We start from the raw sequence: 19,570 nt of genomic DNA, 5'->3' as shown, positions 1-19,570 counted from the left end.
AACTCTGTTGGGGGCTGTATCCAAGTCACCCACAAGCAAAATTCTCCTTCTCTTCCCTGTTCTTCATGACACGCTGAACATACTCCTTCCTGTGGCATTCCACAGATCATATTCTAACAGTAGATTTTATCTGTATCACCTTTTAAAGTTTAATTTAATTAATTAATGTAAAGACAGGGCCTTACTATGTTGCTCAGGCTGGAATCGAACTCCTAGGCTCAAACGATCCTCCTACCTTGGCCCCCCAAGTAGCCAGGACTACAGGCATGTGCCAGCATGTCCAGTTTGGACAATTTTAAAAGATTTATTTACTTTTAAAGTAGAGATTTTTTTATTGAGATGAAATTAACAGAAGAGAAAACCATGTAAAAGTGAAGGATTCATGATCATTTAGTACACAATGTTATGTGACCACAACTTCTGTCTAGTTCCAGAACGTTTTCCTCACCCCAAAAGAAAGAAACCCCATCCACACTAAACATCCCTCCCATTCTTCCATCCCCTGAGCCCCTGGCATTCCCTAGCCCCCTTCCTGCCACTGTGCCTTACCCGTGCTGGGTGTTCTGGATCAGTGGACACACGTCACATGTGCCCCATGTGTCTGGCCCCTCTGATTTAGGATAATGTTTTCAGATTTGTCATAGGGCAGCGTCAATCAGTGCATTCATTTACTAGGGCTGCCACAACCAAGTGTGCAGACCAGGTGGCCTGAACCACAGAACTTTCTCACAGTTCTAGAGGTTCAGAAGTCCAAGATCAGGGGCCAGCAGGGAGAGTTTCTCTGGAAGCCTCTGCTTGACTTGATTTATATAAGTAAGATTATGTGGACTTTGCTTGCAATTCAAGGTGAGTAACCCTTTGATTTGCTTTCTTTGTCAGCACATGGCAGTGGGGGCCCAGGCAGGGGAAGGGGAGCTGTTTTTTGGGGGTGGTTAGGAGCTTGAACTCTGGAGTCAAGAGACCACCCAAGTTTAGGGCCATACTCTTTTTTTTATTTTTTTATTTTGAGACAGAGCCTTTCTCTGTTGCCCAGCCTGGAGTGCAGTAGCATGATCTCAGCTCACTGCAACGTCCGCCTCCTGGGTTCAAGTGATTCTCATGCGTCAGCGTCTAAAGTAGCTGGGATTACAGGCTCCTGCCACCATGCCTGGCTAATTTTTGTATTTTTAGTAGAGATGGGGTTTTGCCATGTTGGCCAGGCTGGTCTTCAAACTCCTGACCTCAGGTGATCTGCCCGTGTTGGCCTCCCAAATGTTGGGATTATAGGGGTGAGCCACTGCGCCTGGCCTCATGCCTCACTCTTAACCAGCAGTGTGACTTTGGAGGAGCTGCCTGTGCTGCCTGTCTCAGTGTCCTCAGAGGTAAAGCCCGCAGGTGCTGTGAAGGTGGGTGAAGTATATATGGTGAATCACAGGTGCTGCATGAGGTTCCAGGAATGATCCTTGCTGGTGCCAGGTTTGGAGAGAATGGTGTTCATGCAAGGCAAAAATTTTTTTTTCTGTGCAAAACTAAGGTATATTTATGAAAATGGAAATCAAGTCTTAGCCCTCCACCGAGCTTAGCTGTAGAGAATATCTAGGGTAGTTTCTGTCAGGGTCCACGCAGGCAGTGGATAGGGGCTTGCCATTTTATAGAACAAAATTTCACAACTTCTGTGTACCTCCATTAATTTGAGCTTTAGGGTGAAGCTTGCAAGGGAGGCAAAATAAGAGTTTCTGTCCCCATTTAGAGGCACCTAAACCCCAATGAGGTCAAGTGAGGTCACCCAGGGGCTGCCTGGAATCCAGTCCTTTTGAACGCACAGTTGCACACTGCCTCTTCCGAGGGCAGGAGACTCTGCAGCATGAACTTGGAGCACCGTTGATGACTTCCTGTTTGTTTGATTTCATTCAGAACAACTGTCACTGCTTAAACCCACCTGTGCTTGGCACTAGTGTGCTCCGGGGGATCTCCCCTTCTCTGGGAAGTGCTGGGGTCTCACTGGACAGAGAAGGAGATCCAGGCTGAGGTTGAGTCATTTGCCAAGGTCGTGAGCCCCAGCTCCCCACTGAGCAGCACCCCTGCCCCTCCAGGGTCCCCGGCTGGAGGAGTGAAGGGCATCCCAGCCTTCCCACTGCTGGGTTCTTCTAAGTGCAGGAATCTCTGCTGCATACATCTTCTGAGGATGGCATTCTCTTGATCAGAGAAGGGAACCAGGACCACTTGCTGGATGTTTAGCCTGTGCTGCACATTTCAGAATCTCATCCTGGTGTTCATAGCCCCAAGTAAGACAAGGCCACATGCCCAGAAACGCTGGGAAGACACAGCATTAGACAGCTGAAAATGGGGGTGAAGAGGCAGGATGAAGAGGCATCTTCATCCATTAACCATTACCTTTATGACAGAAACAATTTCAGTGTTTTTATATTTGCTCATTGCATTATTTTTACATTATTGAGAAATAATTCACATACCATACAGTTCACTGTTACCAAGTCAGGTGTAAGCAGCTCTCTGGGGCCATTCCTAACTCATATGGAAATGTTGCTTATACCAGAAAATGATAACTGAAAGGAAATATAACACAAAGTTCAAGAAAGGCTTGTAGATAATCATTGGTAAAATAATAGCAATGGAGCTGGAAGTACTGAAACAGAGAGGTTAAAATGCCCAGGGAGTACTGTTGCTTGCTGAGATTTAGGTGGGCGTAGCCACAAGCTTCACCACGAATGCAGAGTCGGGAGCTGGGGGAAGAAGCGCATGTTCCTGGGCTGCGTGAGTGGTCTAGGAGCCGTGCTTGTGATGAAATGACAGCCCACCATCCCAGGCCCTGGAGGAGACGCGCAGCCTGGGCTATCAGAGATGTTCCCAATTGCAAAGATTCTGACCCATATTTTCCCCCGCACACATCCGTCTTGTTAGATCACGTGTGCTGGTTCTTTAGAAAATGACTCCATTGTACTTCAGGACAGCATGTCCCAGGAACACACTGACACCAAAAACCTTGGCCAAGAGTCTAGAGAAACAAAGCTAGATTATGTGAGGGAATGGAAATGTCCAGAATAAAACCTGGGCAGGCTAAAGGGATCGCACAGAGCCCAGTGACAGCAGAACTGCAAAGCTGCCACCCTCCCCAGCCAGGAGCAGCCCCAGTGAAAACAATGGATACAAACCCACAGGGCTCACCCCCTCGTGTAGCCCTCAGGGCTTGGGAGAAACGCACAGCTCCCATGGGGGTTCCTTCCCTGCTCATTCCCTGGTAGCTCTGGAAGTAGACTTGAGTTAAGCTCCTGGGTAAAAAGCTAAGAAAGGAGAATATGAAGAGACTTCCAGCTGTATTCACACAAATAGGAAGAGAGGAACAGACGGGCCTATGTGGCAAAGAAGAAAAGGCTTAATGTTTCTGGAGCAGCAACACACTGCAGAAAAGTGAGCCAGATCCTGGAGATTGAAGGACTTTGTTCAAATGCTGATGTTTGGGAGGGGCTTTTCCCCAAAATAATTCAGCTTTTTTGATTTACAGACAAAATTTGCTCATTTACTGTTTAAAGTTCAGTGCATGTTTTTTAAAGGTTCAACAAATTTTGATAAATATATATCTCATGTCATCACCACCACACTCAAGATGCAGGTCCTGTCCAACTCCCCGAAAGCTTCTGAGACCTTTTTGCAGTCAGTCTCCCTCCCCAGCAGCAGCCCCTGCAGCCTCTGCTCTGCCCCCATGGCTTGCCTTTTCCAGAATGTAATGGAATCATATAGGATGCCGTCTGTGGTGTCTGGCTTCTTTCAGGCAGCTGATGTGTTTGAGATTTATGCATGTTATTGTATCTGTACACTTCAGTGTGTTTAAGCATTCTCAAGTTAATGGACATTTGGGTTCTTTCTAGTTATTGGCTGTTAAACTGGTATACATAACTGAATTACATGTAACACAAAATTTTTTTAACAGCTAGATTTCTTTTTCTAAGACTTTTGTATCTGCCAGGTGTGGTGGCTCACACCTGTAATCCCAGCACTTTGGGAGGCCAAGGCAGGTGGATCACTTGAGGTCAGGAGTTTGAGACCAGCCTGGCCAACATGGTGAAACCCCATCTCTACTAAAAATACAAAAACTAGCCAAGCATGGTGGCGTGCACCTGTAATCCCAGCTACTTAGGAGGCAGGAGAATCACTTGAACCCAGGAGGCAGAGGTTGCAGTGAGCTGAGATCATGCCACTGAGCTCCAGCCTAGGCGACAGAGCAAGACTCCTTCTCAAAAAAATTAATTAAAATGCATAGTCCAGTGGTTTTTTTAGGATGTTGTGCAGAGCTGCATTTACCATCATCAGCACTATGCCGTGACTCAAAATTCATCACCGTGATGAATTTTAGAACATTTTCATCATCCATTAAAGAAACTCCATAACCATTAGTAGCCATTCCCTATTTCTCTCCTCTTCCATCCTCTTCATCCACCACCCTACACCCAGCCCCAGGCAGTTACTTGTTTTTGTTTCTGTATGTTTGCCTATTCTGGACATTTTTCTTTTTTTCTTTAACTCCTCTCATCTGACTGTGATGTGTGCCCTCTAACCAGCCTCTCTCCATCCCCACTCCCCCTGGCTGCCTCAGCCTCGGGTGACCACCATTCTGTTCCTAGGAGGTCAGGTTTTTTCAGATTCCACATGTGAGCAGGAACATGTAGTATCTTTCTATGCTTGGCTTATTTCACTTGATGTCCTCCAGTCACGTACAGGTCTTTACGTGAATATATGAGTTTCATTTACCTTGGGTCTGTTCCCCAAAGTGAAATTGCTAGGTTGTATGGTAAATGTATGTTTGACTTTATAAGACACTGTCAAACTGCTTTCCCCAGCTGCTGTACCATTCTGAATTCCCAGAAGCAATGTATGAGAGTTTCAGTTACTCTACACCTTGCCACACTTGGTACTAACAGTCTTTTCAATCTCACCATGCTAATGGTATCTCTTTGTGGTTTTTATTTGCATTTCCCTCATAATTAATGATAGAGAGCCTCTATCTGTTCATGTGCTTACATGAGATTCACAGCTCTTTGGTGAAGTGTGAGTTTAAATCTGTTGCCCATTTTGTTTGTTTGGTTTTGGGTTTTTTGGAAACGTGGTCTTGTGTGTTTCCAGGCTGGTCTCTAACTCCTGGGCTCAGTCCTCCTGCCTCAGCTTCCCAAATAGCGAAGACTACAGCACCCAGCTGTTTTGCCCACTTTTAATTGAGTTATTTTTCTTCTTCTTGCGGTGTAAGAGTTCTTTGTGTATTTTAGATAACAGTCCTTTATTTGGCAGATAATTCTTCTGTCTATATTTGCCTTTTCATTTACTCACCTGAGACTTTTGAAGCAGGTGTTTTAAATTTTGAAGTCAAAACTTATTAGTGTTTTCTATTATTTGTGCTTTTTGTGTCTTATCAAAATATTTTTTTTTTTTTTTTTTTTTGTGGAGTCTTGCTCTGTCATCCAGGCTGGAGTGCAGTGGTGCAATCTTGGCTCACTGCAACCTCTGCCTCCCAGGTTCAAGTGACTCTCTGGGCCTCAGCCTCCCGAGTAGCTGGGACTACAGGCGCATGCCACTATGCCTGGCTATTTTTTTTTTTTCATATTTTTAGTAGAGATGGGATTTCACTGTGTTAGCCAGGGTGGTCTCCTATCTCCTGACCTCATGATCCGCCAGCCTTGGCCTCCCAAAGTGCTTGAATTATAGGCATGAGCCACCATGCCCAGCCAAAAGATTTCTTTTCTAGAAGGTTTAACTCTTGCATTTGGATACATTTTGAGTTAATTTATATATAGGGAGTGAGATAAGAGGTTTTTAAAAACCTATTTTTCTCCATATGGATAAGCAGTTGTTCTAGCACCATTCGTTTAAAAGACTGTAGGTTCCGCATTGAATTACTTTGGCACCTTTATTGGAAACAGTTGACCCTACAGTGGGGGTTTACTTCTGGACTCTGTTCCATTGATTTTTTATGTATTTTTTTTTTTTTTTTTTGAGACGGAGTTTCGCTCATGTTACCCAGGCTGGAGTGCAATGGCGCGATCTCGGCTCACTGCAACCTCCGCCTCCTGTGTTCAGGCAATTCTCCTGCCTCAGCTTCTTAAGTAGCTGGGATTACAGGCTCCTGCCACCATGCCTGGCTAATTTTTGTATTTTTAGTAGAGACGGGGTTTCACCATGTTGACCAGGATGATCTCGATCTCTTGACCTCGTGATCCACCCGCCTCGGCCTCCCAAAGTGCTGGGATTACAGGCTTGAGCCACCGCGCCTGGCCTATTTTTTATGTATTTTTTTAATTGAAGTAATTCACACAGCATAAAAGTCACCACTTTAAAGTGTACAAGTGGGTTTTAGTATATTCAGAGAGTTGTGCAGCCCTCACCACTAATTCCGCATCACTTTCATTATCTCAGAAAGAAATGTTCCATTAACCTTAATGCATATCTTTTCTCTAATTCCACACTATCTTATTTACTGAAACTTTCTAGTAAGTATTGAAATAGAAACTTTGGGCTGGGCATGGTAGCTCACACCTGTAATCCCAGCACGTTGGAAGGCCCAGGCTGGCGGATCACTTGAGGCCAGGAGCTTGAGACCAGCCTGGTCAACATGGCAAAACCCCGTCTCTACCAAAAATTTAAAGAAAAAATTAGCCAGGCATGGTGGTACACGCCTATAGTCCCAGCTGCTTGGGAGGATGAGGCATGAGAATGACTTGAATCTGGGAGGCGGAGGTTGCAATGAGCCAAAAATTGCACCACTGTACTCCAGCCTGGGCAACACAGCAAGACTCTGTCTCAAAAACAAAAAAAAGAGTGCTCGCTTCGGCAGCACATATACTAAAATTGGAACGATACAGAGAAGATTAGCATGGCCCCTGTGCAAGGATGACACGCAAATTCATGAAGCGTTCCATATTAAAAAAAAAAAAAAAAAAAGAGAAACTTTGTTTAGCTTTTTCATATATATATATCTCCATCCCCATCACCTTTATCTGGCATTTCTCCCCATGTTATCCCTCCCCAACTCCCTACCCCCCACTGTCCCTCCCCTAGTCCTCCCCAACAGACCTCAGTATGTGACGTTCCCCTCCGTGTGTCCATGTGTTCTCATTGTTCGACACCCGCCTATGAGTGAGAACATGCGGTGTTTGATTTTCTGTTCTTCTGTCAGTTTGCTGAGAATGATGGTTTCCAGGTTTATCCATGTCCCTACAAAGGACACGAACTCGTTTTTATGGCTGCATAGTATTCCATGGTGTATATGTGCCATATTTTCCCTGTCTAGTCTATCATCGATGGGTATTTGGGTTGGTTCCAGGTCTTTGCTATTGTAAACAGTGCTGCAATGAACATTTGTGTGCATGTGTCTTTATAATAGAACGATTTATTATCCTTTGGATATATACCCAGTAAAGTAATGGGATTGCTGCGTTGTTTAGCTTTTTCAGTGTTGTTTTGGCTATTCCAAATCCTTCAAATGTTTATACAAGCTTTATTTTATTTTTAATTTTTGTGGGTACATAGTAGATGTATATATTTATGGGTTACAGATTTTGATACAGGCATGCAATGTGAAATACGCACATCATGGAGAATTTATCCTTTACATTATAAACAACCCAATTACACTCTTTATCTTTTATTAGCTCATCAATTTCTAAAAAAAAAAAAAACCTACTGAGATTTTCATTAAGATTATGTTGAATCTTTAACTCAATTTACAGAGAATTAACATTCTAACAGTGAAAAATGATCCATCAAAACATGGTATATCTCTCCATTTATTTAGATACTGAAATTCTCTCATCAGTGTTTGGAATTTTCAGTTCACTGGTATTGCACATAGTTTGTTCAGTTGGACCCTAAGTATTTCACGTTTCGCTGATACTATACATGATACTGGATTTTTAAATTTCAAGTTCCAGTTTTCCCCTGCCAGAATGCCATTGACGTTTGTATATCAGCCTTGCACCCTAAAACCTTGCTAACCTCATTAGTTCTAGTAAACTTTTGTTAGATTTTCTTGGGATTTTTCTATTCTGATAGTTATTTTAACTGCAAAAGGATAGTTTTCTTTCTTTCTGAAGTGTATGCCTTTTATTTCTTTTTGTTCCTGTGTTACCCTGGCTAGAACCTCCAGAAGTGGGAAGAGTAGACATCCTTGCTTGCATCTAGTCTCACGGGGAAGTATTTGATTATTCACCATAACAAGAAGGATATTAGCTGTAGATTTTCCATAGACTTAGCCTTTTTATTAGATTGAGGACATCCTCTTTTATTTCTAGTTTGCTAAGAATTTTTATCATTAATTTGCTGAATTTTGTCAAGTGCTTATCCTGTATTTATTGAGATCATCATGTGGTTTTTCCATTTTAATCTGTTTCTATGGCAATTCATTGACTGATTTTTAAATATTAAACTACCTTGATAGCTGGGTATTTGCACGCGCCTATAGTCCCAGCTACTTGGGAGGCTGAGGCAGAAGCCTGGCTTGAATCGGGAGGTGGAGGTTGCAGTGAGCCAAGATCGCACCACCGCACTTCAGCCTGGGCAACAGAATGAGACTCTGTATCAGAAACAAAAAAATAGAAGTAACAGCCAAACGAACCTCTGTGCCAGAGGCCAGACTCAACACACTCAAATGGCTCTCATCACACAGAAGCTAATATCTGGCTCCATAAGATACCACAGAAGGCCCTTGGAGGCCCGGGCCCTGCCCTGCCCACCGGTGTGCTTACTGTTCCTCTGACAGCCCACTGTCCGCTCTGCTCAGGTCCCCTCCCCTCCTCAGCCACCCTCCACCTGACCTGCCTGCTCCTGCATATCCCCAGAGGCTCTGCTGCTTGCCTGGGTCACCCTCTCCTGCAGGTGACTTGATGCCTGGTCCTGATATGGGACTCATTGTCCCCACTGCAGAGTGCCCTCTCATCAGGGCTCAGCGTCTCTGCTGCCCCACAAGGACTGTTGTTTTTTCTGTCTTCGGATGCCTGGCCTGTTGTAGATGCTCAGCATCTCCTGAATGAGTGAATGAACGAATGGCCTACCAGCCAGCCTGGATGTCCTGAGCACTGGGCAGATGATCTTAACAGAAATGCTAAGTGGCTGGCAAGTGCTCCTTGCCTTAGAAAAACTTTGCATCTAGCTTTGGTTTTTAAAGTTGGAAAGAGAAGGACTCAAAGCACAGCCTATTGCACAGGATCAATAGGTGGGGTCTGATGACAGGGCTCATGACACAGGTCACCATCATTACATCTCAGTGGTAGTGTTTGCTGAGAGAACCACCTACAGCTTAAGTCTTTTCTTGAGCCGAGAACCTCCCTGTTTCTTTGGGTTGACCACAGGGTATGCTGGGGGATGGCGTGTGGATTTTGGATCAAGCCCTGGCTTACATCCAGCCCATTCCATGTAACTGCTTTGCTATGTCAGTTAAATAACTCTTCCAAGCCTCAGTTTCCCACATGTGGGATGGGACAGTAACACCTGCCTCATCACAAAGCTGTTGGAGGTCCAGTTTGTGAATTCCTCATTTCACCAAGAGAGAAGAAAATCAGTTCCTGGAGATGGCCTGGCAGCCTCCATCCAATGAATGTTCTGTCTCCCCAGCAGGGTCTGGAGGGAGGGTGCCCACAGGGAGCAACCTCAGCCAGGCAGCTTCCTTCCTGGGTGCTAGGTCAGGGGAGGAGGTATAGCCTACCTGACTGCACTAGTCTTGCCACCTCTGTGAGGCAGGGACCTGCTCCCTAGGGAATTGCCTTTAAATGGGGGCAGAGGGAAGGAGAGAGAAATTCCTTAACCTGAAAATAAGTGAAACCATTGTTATGTTAAAACAATGCCAAGTTTGCATGAATTTTAAAGAAAAACCCTGAACATCCAAGGGACAGGAGCAGCTTCTTTGGGCAACTGTGCCCTGCTCCTTGGCCCTCCTCTGCCTGGCACAGGTGCTTCCTGGACACCACAGCCTGGGGGTCCTGGATTTTAGGGGACCCATTCAAAGGACCAGCAAGGAGTTGAACATTTTTAAGGTGCTTCAACTAGGACTTTAGTCGCGCCTTAGCTGTCTTGTGGTCACTCAAGCATGGTCTCCCAGGAGAAATCCTTTTTTCCTTCTTTTCTGGGAAGTTGCTGAGGGCCGAGGTGAAGTCTGTTCATACCAGCTCCGGCAGGTAGGAAGGGGCTAGTGGTCTCCTCACCTTGCCACTTGTACTAGGCCCTTGCCAGGGAAAAGGTTTTCTTGGCTTGGACAGCTTAGGAGCAGAGAGGAGAGTGTCTTTTTTTTTTTTTTTTTTTTAAAGTGTCTGTTTAAGTATACATTATGGCTTTTTTTGTTTTTTGTTTGTTTTTAATTAAGATAGTAGTTATGGATGAGAGAAATGACAAAACTTTCATAGGCCCCTCCCAAAAAAGTGAAATGCCTCACATGCTTGAGCTGTTCATTTCAGAAAATGGCTGAGTATAGATGACTTTAACTTCCTGATGAAAGAACACTGTAAATTTTTTGGAAAAAAAAAAACCTCAATAATGAAAAGCAAAGCTGCTGTTCTGCTGTTTCTGAAGCAAGTGGATTGGAGGAAGGGCCTCAGCTGGGAGAGCCGCCTCTCCATGCTAACCACACAGCAGCCGCTGGGGCCTTGCACATTTTCACAGCCCATTCCGCTGTCTCGGGGGTGGCCCATGCGTGTGCTTTTAAGTGCTTTCAAAAGCCAAGTATATACCCAAGTGTGCTTTTAAATAATATCTAGGGTCCTGGGATCCACCCCCAACACCGGGGAGGCCAAGGAGTTGTAAACCCAAAGATGGGTGTGGTTGGCTTCAGCCTGACCTGGCTTTTGTCAGTGGTTTCTGGCTGTAATGGAGCTTTTAAAAGTGGTTTTGTTTTGTTTTGGGGGAGGGTGCAGTGTATAATTGGGTCAGATTTAATTCATTCAGCACATCCAGTTTCCTGAGAAGGGCCAGTACCTCCAGCTCAATGCCTTTTTCTGGACGTTTTGGCCTCAGAACTCAGGCTGCCGCCAGCGCACACTGGCCAGGTGTGCGTTCAGAACTCACAGGAATGTAGCAGATGGACCCGCTCTACATGGGGAGTGTGGAAGCTCACTCAGGGAAACACCCTGAGTTGCCTCCCCTCTTCCCTTCTTCCTTGTAGTTCAGAGTCTTAACTTCTCTCTAAGCCATTTAAATTGAATTTAACTTGGGATAATTATACAAGCACTGAAAGGATTTGAATGCTTTGGGAACAAAGTAATTCATACAAAAAACTTAATCAGGCCTAATTTTGAGTTCTATGCTTTTAAGAATGTTTCTTGTTTCCAAATGTGTGAAAATGGCATCATGTGTGTGCGCCCATGTGTGTTGGGGATGAGGTCTCATCTCTTTGAGTGCACTGATGTAAGCAATGGACTTTTCTGAGTTGCTTTCCTTTCTTTCGTCTGCCGCCTCTGGCTACATGGTCTCTGGGTAATCAGCATCTTTTTGGAGGTTTAAACTGGTTTTAATACTATTCTTAGCGAAAGGCGATGCAGAAGGCAAACCTGTTATTGCACCAAAAGGAGTTCTGCCTTAGGGAGTCCGCTGGAGGCGGAGTCTGGCTGGACACTGACCCAGTCCCCTGCCATTGGCGTGGAAGGCCGCGTGGCTACAGTACAACTTGCTGCCCAGCTTTCAGTGGCCAGTTGGGTTTACGGTTCCTTTTAGCTCCTGATTTCATGTTTCTGGGCAGTGGGATGTGGGGTCCTGGCTGGCAGTGCCAACCAGCAGCGAGCCCCTGGGTTAGGATGATGCTGTGCTGGTTTGAAGTGGATAAGCAGTTTGGGCCACATGGGTGGTGGTTTATTGATTTCTTTTTTTGAGGAGTTTCACTCTTGTCGCCTAGGCTGAAGTGCAATGGTGTGATCTTGGCTCACTGCAAACTCCACCTCCCAGGTTCAAGCGATTCTCCTGCCTCGGCCCCCTGGAGTAGCTGGAATATTACGGGGATGCACCACCACATCTGGCTAATTTGGTATTTTTAGTAGAGACGGGGTTTCACCATGTTAGTCAGGCTGGTCTCGAACTCCTGACCTCAGGTGATCCACCCACCTCAGCTTCCCAGAGTGCTGGGACTACAGCCATGAGCTACCAGCACCCAGCCCATGGGTGGTGGTTTCTAAGCTGTGCCCAGGCTCCATGCATAGTGGGGGTGGCATTCGTAGGGATTTTAAATTTGATATCTTGCAGTTGTATTTGGTGCTTATCTTTGAAAGTAGTCTCTGAAATACTTTAATTCACGCTGATATATTTATTCTGCTCCATGATGTTGGGTGGTGGCCCCCTGGTTGGCTCTCCTGTGGACCCTGCGCCCCCTGGATGTGCTTGCAGTCTACCCATCCTGTTGTGGCTTTGCCCGCTTGGCCTGGGTCAGGTGGGCCTCTTCCCAGATGATTGACAGGCATGTGGCTTTGATCTCTGTTTATTGGTCTTAGTTCTTAAATTTTTTTGATTTTAAATTTTAGGGGCATATAATTGTGCATGTTTATGGGGATCTCACTATTTTTGTACCCACTGTGTCCAGCCTCTCTCCAGGGGACTTGATCCCCTCAAAGCAACCAGATGGTGAAGCTGCCAAATACAGGGTACACTGGCCCAAGCCTCGCCAGGGGCCTCGCTGGTATCTGTAATTTATCTTTCTTCACTTTTAAGTAGGTTTAACTTCTAAAATGATTATCCGAGAGCTGCTTGAACATTCTTATATGTATTCACATCTTTCTAGAATATTGTCAGCAAACCACCTAGAGAATTACTGTGATATTTTGTAATTGTTTTGTGCTTTTTCTAACTTAAAGTTGGATTCTCCATTTCTCAAGAAAGCAAAACAGTCATAGAAAAACCATGTTCAGTCAATACAACCTTCAGATGTTTCTGAAAAACAAAACACTAATGTATATTTATTCCTGTTTCGAAACTCAGTCAAGGTATTTCTAACCCAAAGGTTCCAAATGAAAAGCAGCCATGCTCTAGAAAAATGAACAGCAGAAAGGCACAGGTGGCGTTCCCAGGCCTCCCTTGCCTCCTGCCAGAGTTGAGACAATCCAGACCTTTGGGAGCACACAAGGTAGAAGAGAAGTTGCCTGCCATCAGCCAGACCTGGGTGTCCTATTTAACAAGCAGAGGGCGGGCTGGGACAAGCCACAGATTCTTGGCTTTTCCCGGCTGCCTGGGGTTTTGCCGCCCCGGGCAGAATAAACATATTTTGAGCAACTGCCAGCGTGTGATTGCTGCACCGTCTTCCAGCAGGCCTGGAAAAATATTCTAAAAGGCAAACCGTTTGCTGTGTTTCTTCGTGGGAACTCACTGCTTGGTCAGCAGCTGGTGTGTGTGGGGCCCTCAGTAGGCAGAGAAAGCCCTGGTCCCCATCCCGGTGCCCAGGCCTGCAGTGCCCGCCTCATGCCTCCCAGCCTGCTCGACCTTGACCCTGCTGCTCTCTTTCCACGCAGCCGGGTGACAGATAAGTCTTGTTCTTGTCTTGTTGAATATCTCCAGAAAGCAACTGAGTGTAAGGGAAGCCAGCACAAATCTGCAGAAAGGCTTTGGACAGACTTGGGTGCTTGTGGAAACCCTAAAGAAAAGATGAGCTTCAGCTTCTGATTCCGGGCTGTGAAGCTTGCTGAGCGCTGACAAGAACACACAGTAAGGGCAGCCCAGGCCTGCACAGGCCCTGCTGGCCTCCCGTGAGCTCAGTCAGTCTTGGTTTTAGGTCACCTTTCTCTGAGGTGTAATTTGCACACAACAAGATCCACAGATTAAGTGCATAGATAGGTCAATGATTTTGACAAACATATCCCCCATGGAACCACTGCCCAAATCAATACAAAGAACACTTCCATCCTCCCGGAGGGCCCTGTACTCTCAGCGGTGAGTACCCCAGCCCCTCTGCTCTGGTCTCTGGAGGTGAGTTTTGCGGGTTTTCAGTGGCTATAACGGGCTGAGGCTTAGCCGGTGCCATCCCACCTGGCTGCTCCACACTCCTGCTTCTGCCCTGCTCCCAGGCCTGGTCTGAGGGTCTGGCGACCTGGCTCTCTTGTGGGAAGGAAGAGGTGGCAGAGTTGGCACTGAATCCAGGGCCTGTGAATGTGCCCCCTGGGCTGTGTTTGAACCTGTGGGGTTTGAGACAAGGAGAACTTGAAGGATTCCCAACAGCCCAAAGGCCCATGGTGCCTCTGTGGGAATCTGGGCTGCGTGGGATGGCCCCGTGGCTTCCTGCGGTGTTTATGAAGTGCCTACTGCATGCGCCAGGCCACGCCAGATGACATAGGGGGGTGAAAAGAAGAGACGGCAAGATCCCACCCTCTAGGAGCTGTGGATTAGAGGCGTGGTGAGGATAGGCCGTGCGATGCCCTTGTTGAAAAGCCAGAAAAGGTGCAGTTGAGGGACCCAGAATAGGTGGCAGTCCTTCCCTCTGCGGACTCGCGGCCCACCCTCTCAACTTGGCCTAGAGGATTTTAGTTACTAAAAGCAAAGCATTATTTTATTATATATGCTATATTTTGTTTTACTATTATTTGTTATTTATTCAGAGACAGGGTCTCACTCAGGCCCAGGCTGGGTGCAGTGGTGAGATCATGGCTCACTGCAGCCTCGACTTCCTGGGCTCAAGTGATCCTCCCACCTTAGCTTCCCAAAATGCTGGGATTATAGGTATGAGCCACGGCACCCAGTCTATTTCCTTATTATTACATTCTCGGCATAGTTTTTCAGTTTCAGTGCATGTGTTCAATGCATTTAACTCATGAAATTACAGAAATGACAGCTTTTCATAACTTATTCATGCATATTTATTTCATTCTTATCAGAAAATTAGCTGTTTTCCCCCTTTTGAGATGCACAGATTCTACCAACGCTGCCTTAACCTACTGATGGAGGAAAGCAGAGAGGGGAAGGCACAGTGGGTGGCCCAGCAGGTTGCCCTGGCCTTCTGTGTCATGGTCCGAGTATGTGGTTGGCTGACACGTGGGTAGGGAGGGACATGGTGGAGCCTTTGGTGTCTTGTGTTCTCAGAACCCTTTCTTCCTTTTGCGGGGGGCAGGTTCCACTTGCATTGGGAAACACAATGGCTCACCCGGCCTCTCCCCAATGCCAGAACCCCCCACACCCTGGGTCCACCAGGATCCCATGCTCCTGGGCTCTCCGCAGCTCACGGGAGTGCTGTGTTATCCCAGCAGACTTCGCTTACAAAACACAAAGACAAAATCGGGAATTTCAGGACAGTGGCAGTGTCTGAATGCCAGTTCCATGGCACAAGCCAGGCGGGTAGCCCAGGGGTGCTCAGTGAACCTTGAGGGCACCTTCTGGACTCTGAAGGCCACGGTGGATGTGACTGCAGCCTGGTGTTGGGGGCAGCCCAGGCCACTGGCTGCCAGGGACCCTGGAATGGTTGGGGCAGTGAGGAATGCCCTCCTTCAGGGGCTCTAGGACGTGGAGGTCAGGAAGGAGGTGTGAACGCCCTGCTGCCCTTGCCTGGGTCACCTTATGTGAGTCACTTCATCTCTGCCCCAGCTTCCCCATCTACAAAATGGGGGAGAAGCTGGGAGAAAGGCGACCTGGTTATGTGGTTTGGGGCATCAGGTGAGAATGTAAGTGGAGCATTTGGCATGGGGTGGGCATGGAGTCAGGGCTCTTCCTTGAGGGCAGCGTTGACCCCTCTGAGCCACAGGTAGGGCCGCAAGTAGAGCCAGGTTCCTGAGGCTGTGCCCGCAGGTTGGGGGCCGTGTGTGATGAGGCTGACAGCGTCTCGGGTGTCAGGCTGCTGGCCGCCTGCCCAGCATGTGTTCCTGGCTCTGGCTCCCGCTGCTGGCCTCTGCTGTGCCTTCCGAGCGTCCCACTGGGAGGCAGCAGGGGCTGGCAGCACCTCTGCTCCCACAGTCGCGCCTGGAATCTGGGGCCATGGCCCTGGCTGTTTCTCCATCCTGCCTGTTTGCATAGAGCTCATTCCCTGGCCTGGCATCTTGGGATTTTTCCAGCGATTCCTTTCTATACTCAAAGCAGACATGGGGATGCAGGGGACGGTCATGTCTGAGTTGTTGGTCACTGTACATTTTAAAGGTGGCAACACAATTGACTTTAAAGTGATAGGGCATGAAAAAGTTATTTATATTTGGCATGGCCAAAGAGTAAAAACTCAAGGGATGGTTGCTGAGGAGCATTTCGGGCGCCCGGTATGGCAGCAGGGACTACCAAGTGCCCGTCTGATTTCCCAGACCCGTGAGTGTTCAGTGTCTTGAGTGAAGTGTGGAGAGGAGGCCCTGGCCTCTGATTTCAAAGGCGCCAGTGTTTTACCAGGGCCTGCTCGGATAATGGAAGAAAGGTGTTTTGCCAGGGACTTTTCCGGGGTATGCAGTGGTGCTGGTAAGGGGTCTGCCTTAGCAGGAAGCCCTTGTCTTTGCTGTAAAGAAACTAGCAAGTGACAAAATGAAAGCATCAAAGCGCCAACAGGATGTGGTCGAGCACTCCCTGGCACGTCGCCCCAAGCCACGTGGGGAAAGAGTGACCTTAGGGCCCACCTCATGTGCACAGGCTGGGCTCAAGTTGAAAGTTCAAGGCATTTTGTTTTTTCACCTGTTTCCTACAGTTCTAAGAAACTTCTGAAGAATTAATGTGTAACTATATCAGACACTCGGTGTTTTCTCCAGGGAAAATAATGTTACAGTGGGGGAGCGAGGGGAAGTGGCTGCTGAAGAGACACACAAGGTTTCCATGAAATAAGAAAAGCCCTCTCTCAGAGCAACATGCACAGCATCGCATGTGCTGCTCACTCCGCTTCCACCATGTGGAGTGGCTGCGTGTGCTCAGGGCTGGTGCCGGGTGTGGCTGCTGGTGGTCACCAAAGGACGAGGGCAGCAGTTGGTGTCCTTGAAACTAGTGTACAGCCATGATCGCCATGCCCTTCGTGAGGCTGGTGGGCCGAGGATCTGCTGGGGCCAATTTCGACGCAAGATGTTGAGTGACAAAAGCAAAGTCATGCAGCAAACAGAAAGACAGAGATAAATTCTTTTCCGGGCCATCCTCTGGACCAGGAGTTTCTGATTCTGCAACTGTTTCTCCCCGGCCAGTGGCAGAGCCCTTCTGGCAGGGGCCTGAGCTTCATGTTACCCAAGTCCAAATCATTTTTCTTTTTCTAACTAAGTTTTAACTTGCCAACTGGCGGTATGTGTTGTTAGTAGTTTGATTTATCACATGGAAAAAACACGCTTTGACATGATGACATACAGATTTTACTAACATTTCCTCTGGTCACGAAGTTTTCATATATACAAGATGAATATTTTCTTGAGGCATCTTTTCATAAAGGTGGTTTTTGTGTTAGAAGCTGGTGTCTATTTAAGATCCTTTTGTAAATTGGTTAAACACAAGCCCCTTCCTTCTTCCCTTCTCCTGGTCTGTGTATGCAGGCTTTTAAATGTGCACCAGGCATATGAGGTAGTTGTGATGTGTAAACTATCATCATAAACTCTTAAATCCTGCCTTTTACACTCTTGCCACCAGGTGGCTAAGAAAAATATCAAGCAAGAAAAATCTAACAGTTATGCAAAGGACTGGTAATCACTTTCAAATTCTGCCTGGGTGATGAAATACGAAACTGTAGATGGACCGTGCTTCAAGGAGAATTGCTGAAAAAGTGACCGGCAATTCAGGCAGCTCCAGGCCAGGTGGATGCTCAGGAGTGTGTTTATTTCCTCAAATATTGGCAATGTGAAACCAGATTTCACTGAACTAAAGCTTTTCGAGGCTCTCTGAGCCTGTTCCACCTCCGTGCTGTCCCCTAGGTGTTGCTATTGTCCGGGCCAGGTGGGTTTGGGACAGAGGTTCAGCTTTGGCCTCTGATTCCAGAGTGGAGGGTGCCCAAGTCCCAACCACAGCAGGCCTCCCTCATCCTTAATGTATCAGCGTCAGGGAACGATGTCTGCAGAGATGTTCAGTGCCCTCAGGTGGCTCTAGGAACCCACAGTAAAATTCTCCAGACTGAATGTTAACGTCTCATGCATGTCTTTCTTTGACTCTGCGTATTAACGGTAAGATGCTATAAGGAATTCCATGCACGAGGGATGATGACGTAGCGAGCTGGAACACGCTTTGTAGATTTACTTTCATGGACTTCATCTGTTGGGGTAACGCTGGCATCCTAGGACGCAAACCCGACTCTCCCCCAATGTTTCCACAGCATCATGAAGGACGATCTTGTCCCGTGAAACAAACCGCACTCGTCTTCTCGCTGCTGGGGCAGCGGCTGCTCTGCTTCTCTGCACTCTGGGTTGCTCTTCAGTTCTCTAACTTACTAACTGGGACCAGCGGCCTCTTAGGTGTACACCATTTTATTCATGATTCGCTTTTCTGATTCAAAGTGAACCTGAGAGCCTTAATCCTTTAATGGGAATTAATTGTTTCAGTGCTTAACACTGATCCTGGCTCAGCCCTATGGGGACAAGTTTCTTCCTGTTAGTATCTGTGTGTGTTGTTCAAAACACAGAAAAGTAATGATGTTTTCCTTATGAAAGAACTTAGAAATACCGAATATTTTTTATTGCATAAGTAGTGTTCTCAAACTAATTTTATATTATGAAGGATATACCTACTGAATTCAATACATAAAATGTAGAAAATTTTAAGTTGGTCATTCTAGCAGTCTGGTTTCTTTCCTAGAAATGAAGGATTTTATTGCCTGGTTTTCTTTTAGAGAAATAAGATACTATCTTCTGCAGAAGACGGATTTCCCAGAGTTGGAATTAATCTGCTGTGGCTTAATCACCATCATTTCTATGTAGTATCACCTTCCCAAGCATTTTTCTTGGTTTTGAAAAATCATTAAGGCCACAACCACACTTGATATTGCCTGATGGCCTCTCCAATTATAATATATTCATTTTTATTTTTTCCAGGGCTTTATTGAGAAGACTATAGCTAGTAGATATTTCCAGAAGAAGAAGATCTTGATACAGTTGAGGTGGAAACCTGAGGAGGGAACAGAGATAAGGAAGGGCCCAAAGGAAGAGGGAACTCATAGTCATCAGGCGCTTATGCCTGCACAGTCAGCAATCAGTGGAGGTCAACTCTTTGGGGTGAATAGGAAGAAATGGAAGCTCAGGGACTTGAAATAACTTCCCCAGGTGCGGTGGCTCACACTTGTAATCCCAGCACTTAGGGAGGCTGAGACAGGCAGATCACATGAGATCAGGAGTTCGAGACGAGCCTGACCAATATGGTGAAACCCTGTCTTAAAAACAAACAAACAACAAACTTCCCCAAACACCCACAGGTCAAAGGGGTAGACGCAAGAATTCAATTCAGGCCTGTTATAGTACATTGTTTTATATGTGACATACACTCTGTCCCTCAATGCCCAGCTACAGAATTCTGAAGTCACCTTTCCTGATTCTGGTCCTGCAAGGGCTGGGCTCACACTGTGTTGATGCAGCAGGGCTGACTTGGGGACAGTGATTTCACATTAAAGCAGAGACCAAGAAAAATCTTTTTGTTTTAATCTGGAAAAACCCCAATGGCTTGACTATAGCCGTTTCTAACCATTACTTATTAAACCAAGCCCTTACATTTT

The 19,570-nt window shown here is 46.5% G+C and overlaps 1 protein-coding gene and 1 non-coding gene across 6 annotated transcripts in view; both read left to right on the top strand.

Moving 5' to 3' along the window:
- The window catches only part of GGACT (gamma-glutamylamine cyclotransferase), a 77,083-nt gene that overhangs the window by 26,859 nt on the left and 30,654 nt on the right, over window positions 1-19,570 (top strand). The gene's annotated exons all lie outside the window — the stretch shown is intronic.
- LOC119467633 lies at window positions 6,805-6,911 on the top strand. The gene has a single exon (XR_005196178.1). It is a non-coding gene; the product is annotated as a U6 spliceosomal RNA (small nuclear RNA).

The sequence above is a fragment of the Cebus imitator genome, unplaced genomic scaffold (genome assembly GCF_001604975.1).
Source record: "Cebus imitator isolate Cc_AM_T3 unplaced genomic scaffold, Cebus_imitator-1.0 Scaffold312, whole genome shotgun sequence".
Classification (NCBI taxonomy): Eukaryota; Metazoa; Chordata; class Mammalia; order Primates; family Cebidae; genus Cebus; species Cebus imitator.
Note: the sequence above shows the minus strand (reverse complement) of the source record. Positions and strands in the feature narration are given on the sequence as shown.